Source organism: Cherax quadricarinatus, chromosome 52, assembly GCF_038502225.1.
Source record: "Cherax quadricarinatus isolate ZL_2023a chromosome 52, ASM3850222v1, whole genome shotgun sequence".
Taxonomy (NCBI): Eukaryota; Metazoa; Arthropoda; class Malacostraca; order Decapoda; family Parastacidae; genus Cherax; species Cherax quadricarinatus.
This window is the reverse complement of record NC_091343.1, coordinates 14,720,613-14,742,485: the sequence shown is the minus strand read 5'-3', so window position 1 is coordinate 14,742,485 and position 21,873 is coordinate 14,720,613. Positions and strand designations below refer to the sequence as shown.

Genomic DNA, 21,873 nt, shown 5'->3' with positions numbered 1-21,873 from the left:
TGTGCCCCCGAAACTGCAAGTTAGTGCACGACATATCCAGCCTGTGGACGGCAGCACACAAGCATATGGATATACAGTCTTAGCATGAGTACATCTGGATGTATATCAACAAATTATATCTTATCTCTTGCAAGCAAGCACAGTATATTTGCTTAATATGTCTGGTATGTAATTTTCTTTAATAAGATACCTTGGTGGTATCATACGTTATTGCACTGCCTCTATATTCCACAGACACATAGTGTTCAAGAAATGGACCATAAAGGTGACCACAGACTTCGTTGCATTTGGTTTGATCATCGTCTGTGTGAATGGCCAGCTACCAGAAGCACTTGCAACTCAGCCTCAGCTTGGCAACTACATCATCAAACTATTTACATTGCAAGTTGCTCGTCTTGCATTATCTCCGCTTTGTTATGCACTCACACCTCGGTACATGTTTTGTTATGCACTCACACCTTGGTACATGTTTTGTTATGCACTCACACCTTGGTACATGTCTTGTTATGCACTCACACCTCGGTACATGTTTTGTTATGCACTCACACCTTGGTACATGTTTTGTTATGCACTCACACCTCGGTACATGTCTTGTTATGCACTCACACCTCGGTACATGTCTTGTTATGCACTCACACCTCGGTACATGTTTTGTTATGCACTCACACCTCGGTACATGTCTTGTTATGCACTCACACCTCGGTACATGTCTTGTTATGCACTCACACCTCGGTACATGTTTTGTTATGCACTCACACCTCGGTACATGTCTTGTTATGCACTCACACCTCGGTACATGTCTTGTTATGCACTCACACCTCGGTACATGTCTTGTTATGCACTCACACCTCGGTACATGTTTTGTTATGCACTCACACCTCGGTACATGTCTTGTTATGCACTCACACCTCGGTACATGTCTTGTTATGCACTCACACCTCGGTACATGTTCATCACTGAGCCTTAACCTATAAGAATAAGGGTAAAAGAGCGTTTCATTGAAATTTTAAGAACAGAGATTAGCAGAAAAAGTGTTTCACTGCCTCAAAGACTATCAAAACAAATGAAGACAGGAACGAGAGAACAACGAGTAGCGAGAGAACAACGAGTAGCGAGAGCAACGAGTAGCGAGAGCAACAAGTAGCGACAGCAACGAGTAGAGAGAGAAACGAGTAGAGAGAGCAACGAGTAGCGAGAGAATAACGAGTAGCGACAGCAACGAGTAGCGACAGCAGCGAGTGACTCTGTATTAGGAGCTATGAAGTAAATAATATAAGTAAACAACATAAAAGGAGAATTTCCTACGGGATACCGAAAGCGTAAAATTGATGAAAAAATGCGTAAGAAATACGATAAGAGATATAAGCTGCATTTGTGGTTCAACAAGTGGCTACTGAAGATACTTTAAATTTAAGAACTTAAAACTGAGAAGGCGGAAGCGAGAAGCAGAGTACAGGAGAGAATTAAGTAATTCCAGACTAGTTAAGGAGCTGATGGGAGTTAAACACTTGGAATGACTAGAGGAAGTGAACCACGTACCATTCCATTTTCAAATTCTGCCCTGTAGGGCAGGTCAAGGACCGGGCCGCGGGGGGCGCTGACCCCCCGGAACGCTCTCCACGTAGGGCGTGTTTATTGTGCCGTGGCGGTCATCGTGCCGCCCTTAAGACAACATTGGGCAGTGGCATTCATACTTTACGTGAACATCCTGACCCAGTTTAAGTAGTGGGCATCGCCACTCGTCCTATGAGTGAACCACTTTAAAAAAAAGTAGTGAATTCCATCCAGGATAGTTGACACACTATCGCCGATATCAGCTCCACTCTTGGCTGTTCTTCAGGAAGCAACGAAACAAGGGAGAATGCAATAATGGTCGTAACAGATACCTGACATAAAGATATAAATCGCATCATTGTATCATCCTTCATCATTGTATCATCCTTCATTGTATCATCCTTCATCATTGTATCGTCCTCCATCATCGTGTCATCCTTTATTGTAATATCGTTTATCATTGTATCCTCCATCATTGTATCATCCTTCATTGTATCATCCTTCATCATTGTATCATCTTCATCATTGTATCCTCCTCCATCATTGTATCATCCTTCATTGTATCATCTTCATCATTGTATCATCATCATCATTGTATCCTCCTCCATCATTGTATCATCCTTCATCATTGTATCATCTTCATCATTGTATCCTCCTCCATCATTGTATCATCCTTCATTGTATCATCTTCATCATTGTATCATCATCATCATTGTATCCTCCTCCATCATTGTATCCTCCTCCATCATTGTATCATCCTTCATCATTGTATCATCTTCATTGTATCACCTTCATCATTGTATCCTCCTCCATCATTGTATCATCCTTCATCATTGTATCATCATTGCATCCTCCTCCATCATTGTATCATCTTCATCATTGTATCATCTTCATCATTGTATCATCCTCCATCATTGTATCCTCCTCCATCATTGTATCACCCTTCATCATTGTATCATCATTGTATCCTCCTCCATCATTGTATCATCCTTCATCATTGTATCATCATTGTATCATCCTTCATCATTGTATCATCTTCATCATTGTATCATCCTTCATCATTGTATCATTCTTCATCATTGTATCATCATCATTGTATCCTCCTCCATCATTGTATCATCCTTCATCATTGTATCATCATTGCATCCTCCTCCATCATTGTATCATCTTCATCATTGTATCATCTTCATCATTGTATCATCCTCCATCATTGTATCCTCCTCCATCATTGTATCACCCTTCATCATTGTATCATCATTGTATCCTCCTCCATCATTGTATCATCCTTCATCATTGTATCATCATTGTATCATCCTTCATCATTGTATCATCTTCATCATTGTATCATCCTTCATCATTGTATCATTCTTCATCATTGTATCATCATCATTGTATCCTCCTCCATCATTGTATCACCCTTCATCATTGTATCATCATTGTATCCTCCTCCATCATTGTATCATCCTTCATCATTGTATCATCATTGTATCATCCTTCATCATTGTATCATCTTCATCATTGTATCCTCCTCCATCATTGTATCATCCTTCATCATTGTATCATCTTTGTATTATCTTCATTGTATCCTTCATCATTGTATCATCATTGTATAATCATCATTGTATCATCCTTCATCATTGTATCATCCTTCATCATTGTATCATCATCATTGTATCCTCCTTCATCATTGTATCATCATTGTATCATCCTTCATCATTGTATCATCATCATCATTGTATCCTCCTTCATCATTGTATCATCATTGTATCATCTTCATCATTGTATCATCTTCATCATTGTATCCTTCTTCATAATTGTATCCTCCTTCATCATTGTATCCTCCTCCATCATTGTATCCTCCATCATTGTATCCTCCTCCATCATTGTATCCTCCTCCATCATTGTATCATCTTCATCATTGTATCGTCTCCATCATTGTATCCTCCATCATTGTATCATTTTCATCATTGTATCATCTCCATCATTGTATCCTCCATCATTGTATCCTCCATCATTGTATCATCCTTCATCATTGTATCATTCTTCATCATTTTATCCTCCATCATTGTATCCTCCATCATTGTATCATCCTTCATCATTGTATCATCCTTCATCATTGTATCCTCCTCCATCATTGTATCCTCCATCATTGTATCATCTTCATCACTGTATCATCTCCATCATTGTATCCTCCATCATTGTATCATCTTCATCATTGTATCATCATTGTATCATCTTCATTGTATCATCCTTTATCATTGTATCATCTTCATCATTGTATCCTCCTCCATCATTGTATCCTCCTCCATCATTGTATCCTCCTCCATCATTGTATCATCATTGTATCATCCTTCGCGGATATTATAATTTCTGAGAGTGACATCTATCGGGTGCGGGGTAAACCTTCAAGCTGACGTAATTTAAGTCTTCAAAAGAACTACGTGAAAACAAAATAAAAATGTTTTTTTTGAGAACTTGTCTGAAACCGAGAAGTGATGGGGGGGCGCTGCCCCCCGCGTCCCGCTCCAGGACCAGGCCTTAATCGCACCAGGAATTAAGCCCATAAGATTAGGAAACCCAGATAACTCATCATTGGACTGACTGTTATGTTTGTGCAGAGCGTTAAAACCGTGAGGAATATTCAGCGCAAGGAGGTGATGGGGACTCGAAACTCCGTCCCGAGAAATACAGTGATACGCTACTCTCCCTGCCAGGCATTTCCTCTCATCATTTTTAAAGAGATTGGATAGGGTCACGACATGAAAGGTACTCATTGGACGTGAAAAATGGACACACATCAGCTGGATGAGTGAGCTGGGACTAGGGCGATGGGACACAGATGGATACAGTTAAGAGTATGGATCTTTGAATACATATAAGATACATGTAGCATCTTCGGATACATGTAAGATACATGTCGCAGAATCATCTTCGGATACATGTAAGAGACATGTCGCAGAATCATCTTCGGATACATGTAAGAGACATGTCGCAGAATCATCTTCGGATACATGTAAGAGACATGTCGCAGAATCATCTTCGGATACATGTAAGAGACATGTCGCAGAATCATCTTCGGATACATGTAAGAGACATGTCGCAGAATCATCTTCGGATACATGTAAGATACATGTCGCAGAATCATCTTCGGATACATGTAAGAGACATGTCGCAGAATCATCTTCGGATACATGTAAGAGACATGTCGCAGAATCATCTTCGGATACATGTAAGAGACATGTCGCAGAATCATCTTCGGATACATGTAAGATACACGTCGCAGTATCATCATCTTGGGATACATAAATAAGACACATGTGTGTCTTTATTATCAACATATTCACCTTTCACGGAACATGAAGTTGAACTCTTCTCAAGGCTGTGGGACTGACCACCTCAAAACTACTATTTCAAGACTGATGGACTGATCACAAAACACCTTTACTTCTCCACTGCTTCTGCTGTCGCCTGTGCATGTTGACTGGTGTGCTAAACCCGGCTGGGGTAGGCCTGTGGATGCTTAACCAGTGCACCCGTCATCTGATGAAGACCCGTGTTAAGGGAGGCTCTTCTCTTTCCTGACGGACAAAACACCGCCCCCCACGAGAGGCACTAACAGAGGAAGTAGTGGGGACTGATCCCCCCCCGACACACAAGTATTCAGAGATAGATATGACAGACTTCATATCTACATTCCTTGCACTCTCTCCCTTTTTCATATCCCTCCTTTCCCTCTCCCTCGCTTCGTTCCAGGCTCGTATATACTTCCTGTTGCCTCTTTTCCCCTCCACCTTCCTTTCACCCTCCTTCACTCCTCATTCCGCTTCCTCCTTCCTTCTGTCTTCTATCCTCCAGTGATGCTTCTCATATCCTAATTCTTCCTATCCTCACCCCTCATACTTCCGTTTATTATATTTCTCGTCTTACGAAATTATATTTTCGATTTAGTAGGAAGATACTGAGGGAGAGAGGGAGAGAGAGAGAGAGAGAGAGAGAGAGAAAGTGATGATAATAGCATAAACATGGTAGGTGGGTGGCATGTTTGCGTTAGTGAGGAAATATAGTTCATGATCTAATATACACGTCCTTATCGTGTCTCTCTCTCTCTCTCTCTCTCTCTCTCTCTCTCTCTCTCTCTCTCTCTCTCTCTCTCTCTCTCTCTCTCTCTCTCTCTCTCTCTCTCTCTCTCTCTCTCTCTCTCTCTCCCTCTCCCTCTCCCACATCATTCTTCCCTCCCTCTCTCCTCCCCCTTCTCATTAATAGTGCTGGCGAACCTGACACATACTGTGAGAGGACTTGGAACAACGTGTAGGGATGGCACTGTGGGAGGACTTGGAACAACGTGTAGGGATGGCACTGTGGGAGGACTTGGAACAACGTGTAGGGATGGCACTGTGGGAGGACTTGGAACAACGTGTAGGGATGGCACTGTGGGAGGACTTGAAACAACGTGTAGGGTTGGCACTGTGGGAGGACTTGAAACAACGTGTAGGGATGGCACTGTGGGAGGACTTGGAACAACGTGTAGGGATGGCACTGTGGGAGGACCTAGAACAACGTGTAGGGATGGCACTGTGGGAGGACCTGGTATGACGTGTGGCGATAGTACTGTGGGAGGGCCTGGAATAACGTGTGGTGATGGCACTGTGGGAAGAGGACCTTTAAGTTACCTTACCCACGGTGCAGTATGCTGAGAGGAATGAATTGTACACAAGAGTACTACACCACAGCAGTGCTAGGCTACCACACTCCTTCAGTCTTCTGTCAAGGCTGTGGGACTGGCTACTTTCTGTCAAGGCTGTGGGACTGGCTACTTTCTGTCAAGGCTGAGGGACTGACTACCTTCTGTCAAGGCTGAGGGTCTGACTACCTTCTGTCAAGGCTGAGGGTCTGACTACCGTCTGTCAAGGCTGAGGGTCTGACTACCGTCTGTCAAGGCTGAGGGTCTGACTACCTTCTGTCAAGGCTGAGGGTCTGACTACCTTCTGTCAAGGCTGAGGGTCTGACTACCTTCTGTCAAGGCTGAGGGTCTGACTACCTTCTGCCAAGGCTAAGGGAATGACTACCTTCTATCAAGGCTGAGAACCTGACCATCTTATATCAAGGCTGAAGAACTGACCACCTTCTCTCAAGGTTGAGGGACTGACTACCTACTATCGAGGCTGAGGGACTGACTACCTTCTGTTAAGGTTAAGGGAATGACTACCTTCTATCAAGGCTTAAGGGAGTGACCACCTTCTATCAAGGCTGAGGAACTGACCAGGAACTCACCACGTTTCATCAAGGCTGAGGGACTGATCACCCATCAAGTCTGAGGGACTGACCCTCAAGGCCATTTCGCCTTACGCTGACTTACATTTCTGCTAGCAGGTAGGCTTGAACTTATGGGAATAGGCTCGTCTAAATTACTCTCCTGGTTTTTTTCTGTAACTCTGAGTGCTGGACAAAGTTTGTTTATGATGTATAGACGCTGAGTGTGTGTGTGTGTGTGTGTGTGTGTGTGTGTGTGTGTGTGTGTGTGTGTGTGTGTGTATTTGGTGGGTTGTGCGAGCGTTCTTTCAATTTGTATTATTCTCCCCTGATGTGTGGTATGAACATTCATGGGATGTATATATTTATGGGATTGGTATGAATATTCATGTGTGAGGTATAAATATTCATGTGTGAGGTATAAATATTCATGTGTGAGGTATAAATATTCATGGGTGAGGTATAAATATTCATGGGTGAGGTATAAATATTCATGGGTGAGGTATAAATATTCATGGGTGAGGTATAAATATTCATGGGTGAGGTATAAATATTCATGGGTGAGGTATAAATATTCATGGGTGAGGTATAAATATTTATGTGTGAGGTATGTATTATCATGGGTGAAGTGGGAATATTCATGGGTGAGGTATGAATATTCATGGGTGAGGTATGAATATTCATGGGTGAGGTATGAATATTCATGGGTGAGGTATGAATATTCATGGGTGAGGTATGAATATTCATGGGTGAGGTATGAATATTCATGGGTGAGGTATGAATATTCATGGGTGAGGTATGAATATTCGTGGGTGAGGTATAAATATTCATGGGTGAGGTATGAATATTCATGGGTGAGGTATGAATATTCGTGGGTGAGGTATAAATATTCATGGGTGAGGTATGAATATTCATGGGTGAGGTATGAATATTCATGGGTGAGGTATGAATATTCATGGGTGAGGTATGAATATTCATGGGTGAGGTATGAATAGTCATGGGTGAGGTATGAATAGTCATGGGTGAGGTATGAATATTCATGGGTGAGGTATGAATATTCATGGGTGAGGTATGAATATTCATGAGGTGAATATTCGTGGGTGATAAATATTCATGGGTGAGTATGTATCATGGGTGAGGTATGAATATTCATGGGTGAGGTATAAATATTCATGGGTGAGGTATAAATATTCATGGGTGAGGTATGAATATTCATGGGTGAGGTATGAATATTCCTGGGTGAGGTATGAATATTCGTGGGTGAGGTATGAATATTCGTGGGTGAGGTATGAATATTCGTGGGTGAGGTATGAATATTCATGGGTGAGGTATGAATATTCATGGGTGAGGTATGAATATTCATGGGTGAGGTATGAATATTCATGGGTGAGGTATGAATATTCATGGGTGAGGTATAAATATTCATGGGTGAGGTATAAATATTCATGGGTGAGGTATGAATATTCATGGGTGAGGTATGAATATTCATGGGTGAGGTATGAATATTCGTGGGTGTATTATCATGGGTGTATAAATAAGTGAGGTATAAATATTCATGGGTGAGGTATTAATATTCATGGGTGAGGTATGAATATTCATGGGTGAGGTATGAATATTCGTGGGTGAGGTATGGATATTCATGGGTGAGGTATGAGGTAATATTCATGGGTGAGGTATGTATAAATATTCATGGGTGAGGTATGAATATTCATGGGTGAGGTATGAATATTCTTGGGTGAGGTATGAATATTCATGGGTGAGGTATGAATATGCGTGAGGTATGTATAAATATTCATGGGTGAGGTATGAATATTCATGGGTGAGGTATTAATATTCATGGGTGAGGTATGAATATTCATGAGGGAATATTCATGAGGTATGAATATTCATGGGTGAGGTATGAATATTCATGGGTGAGGTATGAATATTCATGGGTGAGGTATGAATATTCGTGGGTGAGGTATAAATATTCATGGGTGAGGTATGAATATTCATGGGTGAGGTATGAATATTCATGGGTGAGGTATGAAGGCTCATGATCACTATGTATGATCGCTGTGGAAAAGTGTATGAGAGCTTCCCATCGATTTGTATATATGATTTGTATATATGATTTGTATATATGATTTATATATATGATTTGTAATCGTGTTTATTTTTGCATTAGTGCAATGGTAATTTATATGATGGGTGAGTACAGTATCGATTTATATGAAGCATAACTCCTATATACATGCGCAACATTCGGCAGAATTTATATGTGACGGCCCTCGTTGCCTAACAAAGGTCCTGGGGTTGAGCAATGGCTCCTGGGCTTCGCTACCTACCTATTGCTTGTTCCGGAGGTTGTCACCCCCGCGAGACACTGTGCCACACTGGACAGCCTGGTTGACAAGCCTGGTCAACCAGGCTGTTGGTGCTAGCAGCAGACATTGCAGCGTCGGCACCACAGCCTGGCTGATCAGGGGATGTTTTGAAGCACTCGTTAAGCTCCATCTTGAAGATAGGTCTCAGTTGATCTGTAATAATTTGTACACTGTTATTATTATTATTATTATTATTATTATTTTTATTATTATTACTGTAGTCGTAGAACAGTAGTAGCATTAGTAGTACAAATATTATCACTATCATCATTATTATCATTGTTATGTAAACTGGCGTCAGTCACACTGGCGTCAGTCACACTGGCGTCAGTCACACTGGCGTCAGTCACACTGGCGTCAGTCACACTGGCGTCAGTCACACTGGCGTCAGTCACACTGGCGTCAGTCACACTTGCGTCAGTCACACTGGCGTCAGTCACACTGGCGTCAGTCACACTGGCGTCAGTCACACTGGCGTCAGTCACACTGGCGTCAGTCACACTGGCGTCAGTCACACTGGCGTCAGTCACACTGGCGTCAGTCACACTGGCGTCAGTCACACTGGCGTCAGTCACTCTCGCGTCAGTCACACTGGCGTCAGTCACACTGGCGTCAGTCACACTCGCGTCAGTCACACGCGTCAGTCACACTCGCGTCAGTCACACTCGAGTCAGTCACACTGGCGTCAGTCACACTGGCGTCAGTCACACTGGCGTCAGTCACACGCGTCAGTCACACTGGCGTCAGTCACACTGGCGTCAGTCACACTGGCGTCAGTCACACTGGCGTCAGTCACACTGGCGTCAGTCACACTGGTGTCAGTCACACTGGCGTCAGTCACACTGGCGTCAGTCACACTGGCGTCAGTCACACTGGTGTCAGTCACGCTCGCGTCAATCACGCTCGCGTCAGTCACACTGGCGTCAGTCACACTGGCGTCAGTCACACTGGCGTCAGTCACACTGGCGTCAGTCACACTGGCGTCAGTCACACTGGTGTCAGTCACGCTCGCGTCAGTCACACTGGCGTCAGTCACACTGGCGTCAGTCACACTGGCGTCAGTCACACTGGCGTCAGTCACGCTCGCGTCAGTCACACTGGCGTCAGTTACACTGGCGTCAGTCACTCTCGCGTCAGTCACACTGGCGTCAGTCACACTGGCGTCAGTCACTCTGGCGTCAGTCACACTGGCGTCAGTCACACTGGCGTCAGTCACACTGGCGTCAGTCACACTGGCGTCAGTCACACTGGTGTCAGTCACGCTCGCGTCAGTCACACTGGCGTCAGTCACTCTCGCGTCAGTCACACTGGCGTCAGTCACTCTCGCGTCAGTCACACTGGCGTCAGTCACACTGGCGTCAGTCACACTGGCGTCAGTCACACTGGCGTCAGTCACACTCGCGTCAGTCACACTCGCGTCAGTCACACTGGCGCCAGTCACACTGGCGTCAGACACACTCGCGTCAGTCACACTGGCGCCAGTCACACTGGCGTCAGTCACACTCGCGTCAGTCACACTCGCGCCAGTCACACTGGCGCCAGTCACAGTGGCGCCAGTCACACTCGCGTCAGTCACACTGGCGTCAGTCACTTTCGCGTCAGTCACACTGGCGTCAGTCATACTGGCGTCAGTCACTCGCGTCAGTCACTCTCGCGTCAGTCACTCTCGCGTCAGTCACTCTCGCGTCAGTCACACTGGCGTCAGTCACACTGGCGTCAGTCACACTGGCGTCAGTCACACTGGCGTCAGTCACACTGACGTCAGTCACACTCGCGTCAGTCACACTGGCGTCGGTCACTCTCGCGTCAGTCACTCTCGCGTCAGTCACACTGGCGTCAGTCACAATGGCGTCAGTCACAATGGCGTCAGTCACAATGGCGTCAGTCACACTCGCGTCAGTCACACTCGCGTCAGTCACACTCGCGTCAGTCACACTCGCGTCAGTCACACTCGCGTCAGTCACACTCGCGTCAGTCACACTCGCGCCAGTCACACTCGCGTCAGTCACTCTCGCGTCAGTCACACTGGCGTCAGTCACTCTCACGTCAGTCACTCTCGCGTCAGTCACACTGGCGTCAGTCACACTGGCGTCAGTCACACTGGCGTCAGTCGCACTGGCGTCAGTCACACTGGCGTCAGTCACACTGGCGTCAATCACTCTCGCGTCAGTCACACTGGCGTCAGTCACACTGGCGTCAGTCACACTGGCGTCAGTCACTCTCGCGTCAGTCACACTGGCGTCAGTCACTCGCGTCAGTCACACTGGCGTCAGTCACTCTCGCGTCAGTCACACTGGCGTCAGTCACACTCGCGTCAGTCACACTCGCGTCAGTCACTCTCGCGTCAGTCACACTGCGTCAGTCACACTGGCGTCAGTCACACTGGCGTCAGTCACACTGCGTCAGTCACACTCGCGTCAGTCACACTGCGTCAGTCACACTCGCGTCAGTCACACTCGCGTCAGTCACTCTCGCGTCAGTCACACTGGCGTCAGTCACACTCGCGTCAGTCACACTGGCGTCAGTCACACTGGTGTCAGTCACACTCGCGTCAGTCACTCTCGCGTCAGTCACACTGGCGTCAGTCACACTCGCGTCAGTCACACTGGCGTCAGTCACACTGGTGTCAGTCACACTGGTGTCAGTCACACTGGTGTCAGTCACACTGGTGTCAGTCACACTGGTGTCAGTCACACTGGCGTCAGTCACACTGGTGTCAGTCACACTCGCGTCAGTCACACTCGCGTCAGTCACTCTCGCGTCAGTCACACTGGCGTCAGTCACACTCGCGTCAGTCACACTCGCGTCAGTCACTCTCGCGTCAGTCACACTGCGTCAGTCACACTGGCGTCAGTCACACTGGCGTCAGTCACACTGCGTCAGTCACACTCGCGTCAGTCACACTGCGTCAGTCACACTCGCGTCAGTCACACTCGCGTCAGTCACTCTCGCGTCAGTCACACTGCGTCAGTCACACTGGCGTCAGTCACACTGGCGTCAGTCACACTGCGTCAGTCACACTCGCGTCAGTCACACTGCGTCAGTCACACTCGCGTCAGTCACACTCGCGTCAGTCACTCTCGCGTCAGTCACACTGGCGTCAGTCACACTGGCGTCAGTCACACTGGCGTCAGTCACACTGGCGTCAGTCACACTGCGTCAGTCACACTCGCGTCAGTCACACTGCGTCAGTCACACTCGCTTCAGTCACACTCGCGTCAGTCACTCTCGCGTCAGTCACACTGCGTCAGTCACACTGGTGTCAGTCACACTGGCGTCAGTCACACTGCGTCAGTCACACTCGCGTCAGTCACACTCGCGTCAGTCACTCTCGCGTCAGTCACACTGGCGTCAGTCACACTCGCGTCAGTCACACTGGCGTCAGTCACACTGGTGTCAGTCACACTCGCGTCAGTCACTCTCGCGTCAGTCACACTGGCGTCAGTCACACTCGCGTCAGTCACACTGGCGTCAGTCACACTGGTGTCAGTCACACTCGCGTCAGTCACTCTCGCGTCAGTCACACTGGCGTCAGTCACACTCGCGTCAGTCACACTGGCGTCAGTCACACTGGTGTCAGTCACACTCGCGTCAGTCACTCTCGCGTCAGTCACACTGGCGTCAGTCACACTGGTGTCAGTCACACTCGCGTCAGTCACTCTCGCGTCAGTCACACTGGCGTCAGTCACACTCGCGTCAGTCACACTGGCGTCAGTCACACTGGTGTCAGTCACACTGGCGTCAGTCACACTCGCGTCAGTCACACTGGCGTCAGTCACACTGGTGTCAGTCACACTCGCGTCAGTCACTCTCGCGTCAGTCACACTGGCGTCAGTCACACTGGTGTCAGTCACACTCGCGTCAGTCACTCTCGCGTCAGTCACACTGGCGTCAGTCACACTCGCGTCAGTCACACTGGCGTCAGTCACACTGGTGTCAGTCACACTGCGTCAGTCACACTGGCGTCAGTCACACTGGCGTCAGTCACACTGCGTCAGTCACACTCGCGTCAGTCACACTGCGTCAGTCACACTCGCGTCAGTCACACTCGCGTCAGTCACTCTCGCGTCAGTCACACTGGCGTCAGTCACACTCGCGTCAGTCACACTGGCGTCAGTCACACTGGTGTCAGTCACACTCGCGTCAGTCACTCTCGCGTCAGTCACACTGGCGTCAGTCACACTCGCGTCAGTCACACTGGCGTCAGTCACACTGGTGTCAGTCACACTGGTGTCAGTCACACTGGTGTCAGTCACACTGGTGTCAGTCACACTGGTGTCAGTCACACTGGCGTCAGTCACACTGGTGTCAGTCACACTCGCGTCAGTCACTCTCGCGTCAGTCACACTCGCGTCAGTCACACTCGCGTCAGTCACACTCGCGTCAGTCACTCTCGCGTCAGTCACACTGCGTCAGTCACACTGGCGTCAGTCACACTGGCGTCAGTCACACTGCGTCAGTCACACTCGCGTCAGTCACACTGCGTCAGTCACACTCGCGTCAGTCACACTCGCGTCAGTCACTCTCGCGTCAGTCACACTGGCGTCAGTCACACTCGCGTCAGTCACACTGGCGTCAGTCACACTGGTGTCAGTCACACTCGCGTCAGTCACTCTCGCGTCAGTCACACTGGCGTCAGTCACACTCGCGTCAGTCACACTGGCGTCAGTCACACTGGTGTCAGTCACACTCGCGTCAGTCACTCTCGCGTCAGTCACACTGGCGTCAGTCACACTCGCGTCAGTCACACTGGCGTCAGTCACACTGGTGTCAGTCACACTCGCGTCAGTCACTCTCGCGTCAGTCACACTGGCGTCAGTCACACTGGTGTCAGTCACACTCGCGTCAGTCACTCTCGCGTCAGTCACACTGGCGTCAGTCACACTGGCGTCAGTCACACTGGCGTCAGTCACACTGGTGTCAGTCACACTGGCGTCAGTCACACTCGCGTCAGTCACACTGGCGTCAGTCACACTGGTGTCAGTCACACTCGCGTCAGTCACACTCGCGTCAGTCACACTCGCGTCAGTCACACTGGCGTCAGTCACACTCGCGTCAGTCACTCTCGCGTCAGTCACACTGGCGTCAGTCACACTCGCGTCAGTCACACTGGCGTCAGTCACACTGGTGTCAGTCACACTCGCGTCAGTCACTCTCGCGTCAGTCACACTGGCGTCAGTCACACTCGCGTCAGTCACACTGGCGTCAGTCACACTGGCGTCAGTCACACTCGCGTCAGTCACACTGGCGTCAGTCACACTGGCGTCAGTCACACGAGCATAAGACAAATCTTTCAATACGGACGACAAAAGTAGTACAATGTTTGATGATAGAAGGGAAGATCTGCTTCAATCCCTTGACTCAAGAGCCTTTTACCGGTGTCAAGGTATCCTCCTTAAAGGGTCGCATCTGAATGGAAATATAAACACATATGCAGTATAATGTGATCCTTTATTGACAACGTTTCGCCCACACAGTGGGCTTTTTCAAGTCAAACAGATCTGATCTGATCAGATCTGTTTGTGACTTTAAAAAGCCCACTGTGTGGGCGAAACGTTGTCAATAAAGGATCACATTATACTGCATATGTTTATATTTCCATTGTGTCGGTATTTTATATCATTTATTTCCAAGAGTCGCATCTCCAGCGTCCCCACTCAAATCAAATGGTTATAATTACAACCATAATTTTGAATGGGGTGGACCGGTAAGCCAGCGGAAGGCCTCGGTCAGGTGACCAAAAGCTCTAGCTGTGGGTCATCAGAGGACTAAGACGAACATCAAAATGGTATACAATACCGACAGGTTGTTAGGTAAGACACATATGCAACAGTTAGACATCTTTATTCCGAAACGTTTCGCCTACACAGTAGGCTTCTTCAGTCGAATACAGAAAGTAGGCAGGAGCAGTAGAGATGTGAAGACGATGTAATCAGTCCATCACCCTTAAAGTCGTAGAATTTGAGGTTGTCAGTCCCTCGGCCTGGAGAAGTTCAGTTCCATAGTCAGGAACTATCCTGACTATGGAACTGAACTTCTCCAGGCCGAGGGACTGACAACCTCAAATTCTACGACTTTAAGGGTGATGGACTGATTACATCGTCTTCACATCTCTACTGCTCCTGCCTACTTTCTGTATTCGACTGAAGAAGCCTACTGTGTAGGCGAAACGTTTCGGAATAAAGATGTCTAACTGTTGCATATGTGTCTTACCTAACAGAGGACTAAGACACTGCATCAGGAAACACTTGTCCTGTTTAGAGACAAATCTACCTAACCTCTCCAGGTCTACCTACCTACCTCCATGTAGGTAGACCCCGTCTAATGTGGTCTGGCTTCCCGTAATGTCCTTGTATTGATAAAGCCACTGGATAGCGAAACGTCTACAAATAAACATGCCCAGATGTTGCATATGTGTCTAATTCTTCATTTTGTCGGTATTGTGTACCGTTTATCTACAGCACACTGTAATGTAATATGTGTAATGTACTAGGAAGAAATATAGTACATGGGAGTGCATGGGAAAAGAAGATAACAGCGAAATCTACGGAAATCTACGAGGCCTGGTCTCAGACCGGGCCGCGGGGGCGTTGAACCTGAAACCCTTTCCTGGTCAACTCCAGATCTGTCTTCTGGTTATCTTCTGACAAGAATCAGAAGTCTTTCACTTGTCTCTAATTCTGTTTAGAAAAGATGAAAATGGAATTTTAATGGACTCGTAACAAAAGTACGTATAACAAAAGTACGTATAACAAAGTACGTGTAACGAAGTACGTATAACAAATTATGTATAACGAAATAAATAACGAAGAGTGAAAAGGTGTTTGCAATATCCCTGAAGGGGAAAATCGTTTGTGACAAGGGGTGTGGCCCAGGAGTTTGAACTCAACCCTCAGAGACACGACCGGATACACACCTAAGAACTGAAATGCTCACACGTTTGGTCTTTCCCGTGTGCACCTTCACACATACACACACACACACACACACACACACACACACACACACACACACACACACACACGTATACAAAACTGTATTTGTGTATAAATTGGCATTTACACCTGTGTGGTCATGGTGAAGTGGGTAACACCACCTGCATTATTTGAATTTGTGGGCTCGATTCCAGGGGAGAAATCGCGTATATTCCTGAAAAAAAAAAGAATTGTGTATTCCTGTTTCTTAGTTTTATATATATATATATATATATATATATATATATATATATATATATATATATATATATATATATATATATATATATATATAATGTATATATATATATATATATATATATATATATATATATGTATTACTTATTTATTCTGGTATTTGATATTCATGGTCACATTTACATTCAGGTGTAGATCTCTGACTCTCTGATTGTCTCTATGTTCCTCTTTATCTGCTACTCTCTTTCTCTGTTCCTCTTAGACCCTCCTTATTCTCTCTCTTTTTCTTTCTTGCTATGTTTATCTCTGCCCTTTCATTTCTCACTGCGTTTCTCTGGAGAAGAGTAAAGCACTCACTTGGCTGATGGGGTTTAAAGCCTACCGACTACACTAGGGTCGTTAAGGCTGCATATAACGTTTTCACTAAATATATTCTAAGAGAGATATACCTTTCGGTATATCTCGATGAATATATCCTATCAGTACTCCCTAGGTTACTTAAGATATTAAACAAATCCTACACCCTTACTCATGAAAAACTGTTTGTATTGCAAGGGGATCCAGTAACACGAAGCAGTGGGATGAAACTCCGAGGCAAGAGATGCCACACAAATGTAGGTAAAGTAATTTTCTCATAAATCACTGAAACAGACTATCCTCTGAAACTGTCAGTCCAGAGCAGTAACTATTTACCTAAATACCATATTTAGGTAAATAGTTCAGAAAACCGAACCATGATAAATGATAAATTAGACACATGTGCAACATTTGGATATCTTTACTGAGGAAACGTTTCGCCACACAGTGGCTTCATCAGTAAATCGTCCAAGTCGAGCCGAAACGTCGTCGTGAGCTTCTCCTGTGTACGGGTTATTTGTGTATCGTAGATAAGTGTATTGTTCCAGTCATTGTATTGTACCTTTTTGTTCAAATAAGAATGGTGAAGATCAGGAGTTTGAGGTAGTCACTCCTTCAATCCTAAAAATATGGATGTACTAATTACATTGACTCCAGGCTGAGGGACTGATTACCTCAAACTCTTTTTTGATCACCATTTTCCTTTGTATTGGACTGATGAAGCCACTGTGTGGCGAAACGTTTCAGTAACGATGCCCATGTGTCTAATTTATCACTACTGGTATTACAAATTGGTTGGACAAGTTATTTGTCAATACTGAATTTAACTAGATGCAGTGAAAGGACTAGCAGTGGTCACTGCAGGTCTGACTTTATGACAATTAGACACGTACAACATCTGGGTATCTTTATTGTAGACGTTTTGCCATCCAGTGGCTTTATCAATACAGATTCAAGGACATAATTTGAAGACAGTAGAACTATACACAAAAGACGAGGTAATCAATCCCTCGGTCTTGGAGTTGAAGAACACCGTAGTATATTGTATCCCATTCATAAACAAATCTGACTTTAGTGGAAATAAGTCACTTTTTCTGATTTTTCTGGGTTATCCCAGGTGATTTACACTGTGGTACAAACCTTGGTAATAGACACCAACAAACTGGTTTAGAAAGACACGTAAACAAACACTAAGAACACTAGAACACTAGAACTTATTTAACAAACCATACCACGGGTGGGGATAGAACCCGCGGTCAGAGACTTAAAACTCCTGTACCTAAATAAACTTAACATAATCGGCTCAGGACAACCAACCGGCTGACCAGGGACTATCCAGGACACAGTAGGAAGACTGGAAAAGGTAGTGGTATCAATAGTTGTAAATGGTATGGTGATACCGGCAAATTGTGGAAAAGGACAGTTTGTACACTCCAGAGCATTTATAAAAAATGTTAAGGCACTAGTGCCTTCATCAGTCCTAACGAAGCCGCTCGCTGCAATGGAGCCCAGTTGGGAAAACTTTAGGTTTCGAAAGGATATAGGAAAACACTGGTCTGGCTTTAGAGTTGTGGATATCTTATTAATACAGACAAGTAAACCAGACAAGTAAACTTTAGGATAAATCTAGATGTATTCATGTAAACCCTTTGGTGGCCTAGTTCCTAGGCCTTTTATGTATCCATATGCTCTTGCGCTGCCCTCCACAGGATGGATATCGGTTGCACAATAAACTAGCCTCTTCGGTGGATAAATCTAATCTTGTGGGTGGGTGGAGAAAACACCCAAGTAGCGCCACTGAAGTGAGAAAGATAACTTTCCAAATAAGTTGGAAAAGTGCAAGAGTGGGTGTAGGTGGGTGCGAGTTAGCATGAGCCAGTAGACTAACTGCAGTGCTCCTTCTAATGCTCTTAAAAGATCGAAGTTCTAATATTAATATCCACTCTTCCAGTAAATATTCACAAGTTTTGTTTACTCCTCAACCGAGAAGAGGATAGGAAGAGAACCTTTCGTTTTATTATTTTATAATTAAGAATATTAAAAAAACATGAGAATGGAGGAACACTGCAGCAGGCCTACTGTCCCCCCCCCTACCAGACAGGAAGGATGTACTTAGTCCTCAACCAATAGATTTTTGCACTGACCGGTTTTCGTATGTAACAGGGTCGCAGCAATGCGGATGTCTCCAGTTTTGCTCTCTCTCATATACTCTGTTCCTCTCTACCCTCTTCTCTAAATTCTCATTTCTCTTCTCTCTCTCTCTCTCTCTCTCTCTCTCTCTCTCTCTCTCTCTCTCTCTCTCTCTCTCTCTCTCTCTCTCTCTCTCTCTCTCTCTCTCTCTCTTATCCTTTGCTCTGTCTCACATTTCGTTACTCTAGCTTGGCCTACACAAAACTCAAGAATAAAATGATCAAAATATACGCATATACGCAGCTGAATAATCTAGAAATTCACAACTTGTAGAAATTCAAGTTTCGGTATCGCTCGTAGCCCTCAAATTTAACACACAAAAAAAAATCTAAAGAAAAAATGATTGCCCAAATTTTTTTGGGCGTCGAAATTAATAAATAAAAATTATAGTTTACAATTATTACATTCAGATTATTGTACGTGAATTATCACGAGAGTTTTGCATGCAACAATGGCACAAGCAGCAGGAAACACAGGCGAATTACGACCTTATACTATGGGGATAATGGGCTACAAAATATTACATATAACTGAGCGGTTACGATAAAAAAGTTGTTGCTGAGAAAGTGCCAGGAAGACGCGTTGGTACTTCCTCTTGGTAATTTCCTTCAAGGAAGGAAGAAGAGGGGGGAGGGGGGATGGAAAGTGTCTTGGGTAGCACTGAAAATGGGGTTGGGGCAAAAATTATTTGTTAGTGGGTTTGAGAAAGACCCGTCCAGTATTGGCCAGTAGGCCTGCTGCAGTGTTCCTCCTTTCTTATGTTCTTATGTATGCCGGCGAAGGGTTTTTCATCCCAGAAATCGGAGTTGTCCTCTTTTCCTCCCCGGACAAGATTACTTCCCATGGCTTAGGCATTGTGTGAACGGTGTGTGTGTGTGTGTGTGTGTGTGTGTGTGTGTGTGTGTGTGTGTGTGTGTCAATTAGCAAGAACTCATTTAAAATTAAGTCCTTTCTAAAATTTTCTTTTACACGTTTAAAGATATATTTTTTCATTTATGTTAATTTAAAAAATAATTTTGTACCAAAAAACCTTAGAAAACTTACCTGACCTTTTTATAACAAGCGCAATTTAATTTAGCCTAATCCAACTAAATATATTTAAGTTAACTTTACAATGATTTAATAATAAACAAACACAATGAATTTTTTTTTTCGTTAGGTTCAGAATAATTTTTGCGAAATTACTGAAAATTTTCGCTTGCCTTATTGGGCAAAATCGGAAGTTTCACCTATTCATCACGACATATATATGCGCACACACACATTCTCTCTCTCTCTCTCTCTCTCTCTCTCTCTCTCTCTCTCTCTCTCTCTCTCTCATGTATATTTTGTACCTGTTTTTCCTTCATACACAGCTTTCTTTCACATACTAATTACACATACCACTGAGCTGTCACGAGAACAACACAAAAATCACTCAAAATCCACCCATGGCCCACCTCATCCAAGACAATTTAAGGGGCCCTCAGTCCTCATTTTCCTTCGACTTTTTCGCAATATTTTTCGCTATATATTTCGTGGTCAACTGGGACCCATTCGATTCCGATTTTCTTTTTTTTTCATTTCTGCCAATATATTTCGCGATTCCCGTTTTCTTTTAGTACGTCCAGTGTTATATGTTTTTTTTCGAAATCATAATAGATCAGGAAGCCCCCAGTATGCTTTTTTTTTTTACGGCAGGATTTATTATAAAATATTCTGCAATAAATCTTTTTTTAACGACTCCCAAAATCACTTAAAAAAATCCCACTTTTTCAAGAGTCGAGAAATATAGGTAAATATTACGATCCTTATTGTGAGATCTTCCTCAGCACTGATTAATGCAGATTATTAATATTATTATTATTATTATTATTATTATTATTATTATTATTATTATTATTATTTATTATTATTATTATAGAGAGAAAGAGGCAGAGAGAAAATAGGAATCACCATGTAATAAGGGACGCAGAGAAAGCTGGAGTTCGGTGGGTCAGCCGTCAACGAACATCAAAATCTCACAATTGACTCAGAATTTTCTCCTGAGTTGAACATAGTGATGGGAAGAGAGAGAATTAATATCTCGAACTTCGTTATTTCAGGCATTACTGCTGCCTTCATCTGTATTCAATTTTAAATTCTATTTCTGCTTGAGGGGAGGATGATGCACGTGCTGTGTGTGTGTGTGTGTGTGTGTGTGTGTGTGCTCACCTAATTGTGGTTGCAGGGGTCGAGACTCAGCTCCTGGCCCCGCCTCTTCACTGACCGCTACTGGGTCCTCCCTCTCCCTGCTTCATGAGCTTTCTCATACCTAGTCTTAACACTATGTATGGTTCTTGCCTCCACTACATCACTTGCCAGACTGTTCCACTTCCTAACAACTCTGTGGCTGAAGAAATACTTCCTAACATCCCTTTGGCTCATCTGAGTCTTCAACTTCCAATTGTGACCTCTTATTTCTGTGTCCCATCTCAGGAACATCCTGTCTCTGTCCACCTTGTCTATTACACGCAGTATTTTGTATGTCGTTATCATGTCACCCCTCCAGTGTCGTCAGACCGATTTCCCTTAACCTTTCTTCGTAGGACATTCCCCTTAGCTCTGGAACTAGCCTTGTTGCAAACCTTTGCACTTTCTCTAATTTCTTGACGTGCTTGACGAGGTGTGGGTTCCAAATTGGTGCTGCATACTCCAGTATGGGCCTGACGTACACAGTGTATAGAGTCTTGAACGATGCCTTACTGAGGTATCGGAACGCCAGGCGCCCATATGCCGCAGTAGTTATTTGGTTAATGTGGGCTTCCGGCGACGTGTGTGCGTGTGTGTGTGTGTGTGTGTGTGTGTGTGTGTGTGTGTGTGTGTGTGTGTAAATTTACAATACGCTTCAAGGCTTCTGGTTCCATGACAAAAGATGTCAGTAATTAAATTCCCTACGAGGAGACTCGTCTTCCCATAAGAAACTGTCCACGAAGAATTTTGTACAAGGAGATAGAATATTGCTG

General features: G+C 44.9%; 1 long non-coding RNA gene across 2 annotated transcripts in view; it reads left to right on the top strand.

Moving 5' to 3' along the window:
- Nucleotides 1–21,873, top strand: part of LOC128696830 (uncharacterized) — a 179,799-nt gene that overhangs the window by 20,893 nt on the left and 137,033 nt on the right. Inside the window, exon 3 of one of the 2 annotated variants that reach the window (XR_011393427.1) lies at nucleotides 235–474. The exons of the other annotated variant lie outside the window; for it this stretch is intronic. This is a non-coding gene — a long non-coding RNA (uncharacterized lncRNA). Of the gene's footprint in view, nucleotides 1–234; nucleotides 475–21,873 lie in introns of those variants that run through there. 2 annotated transcript variants of the gene reach the window in all.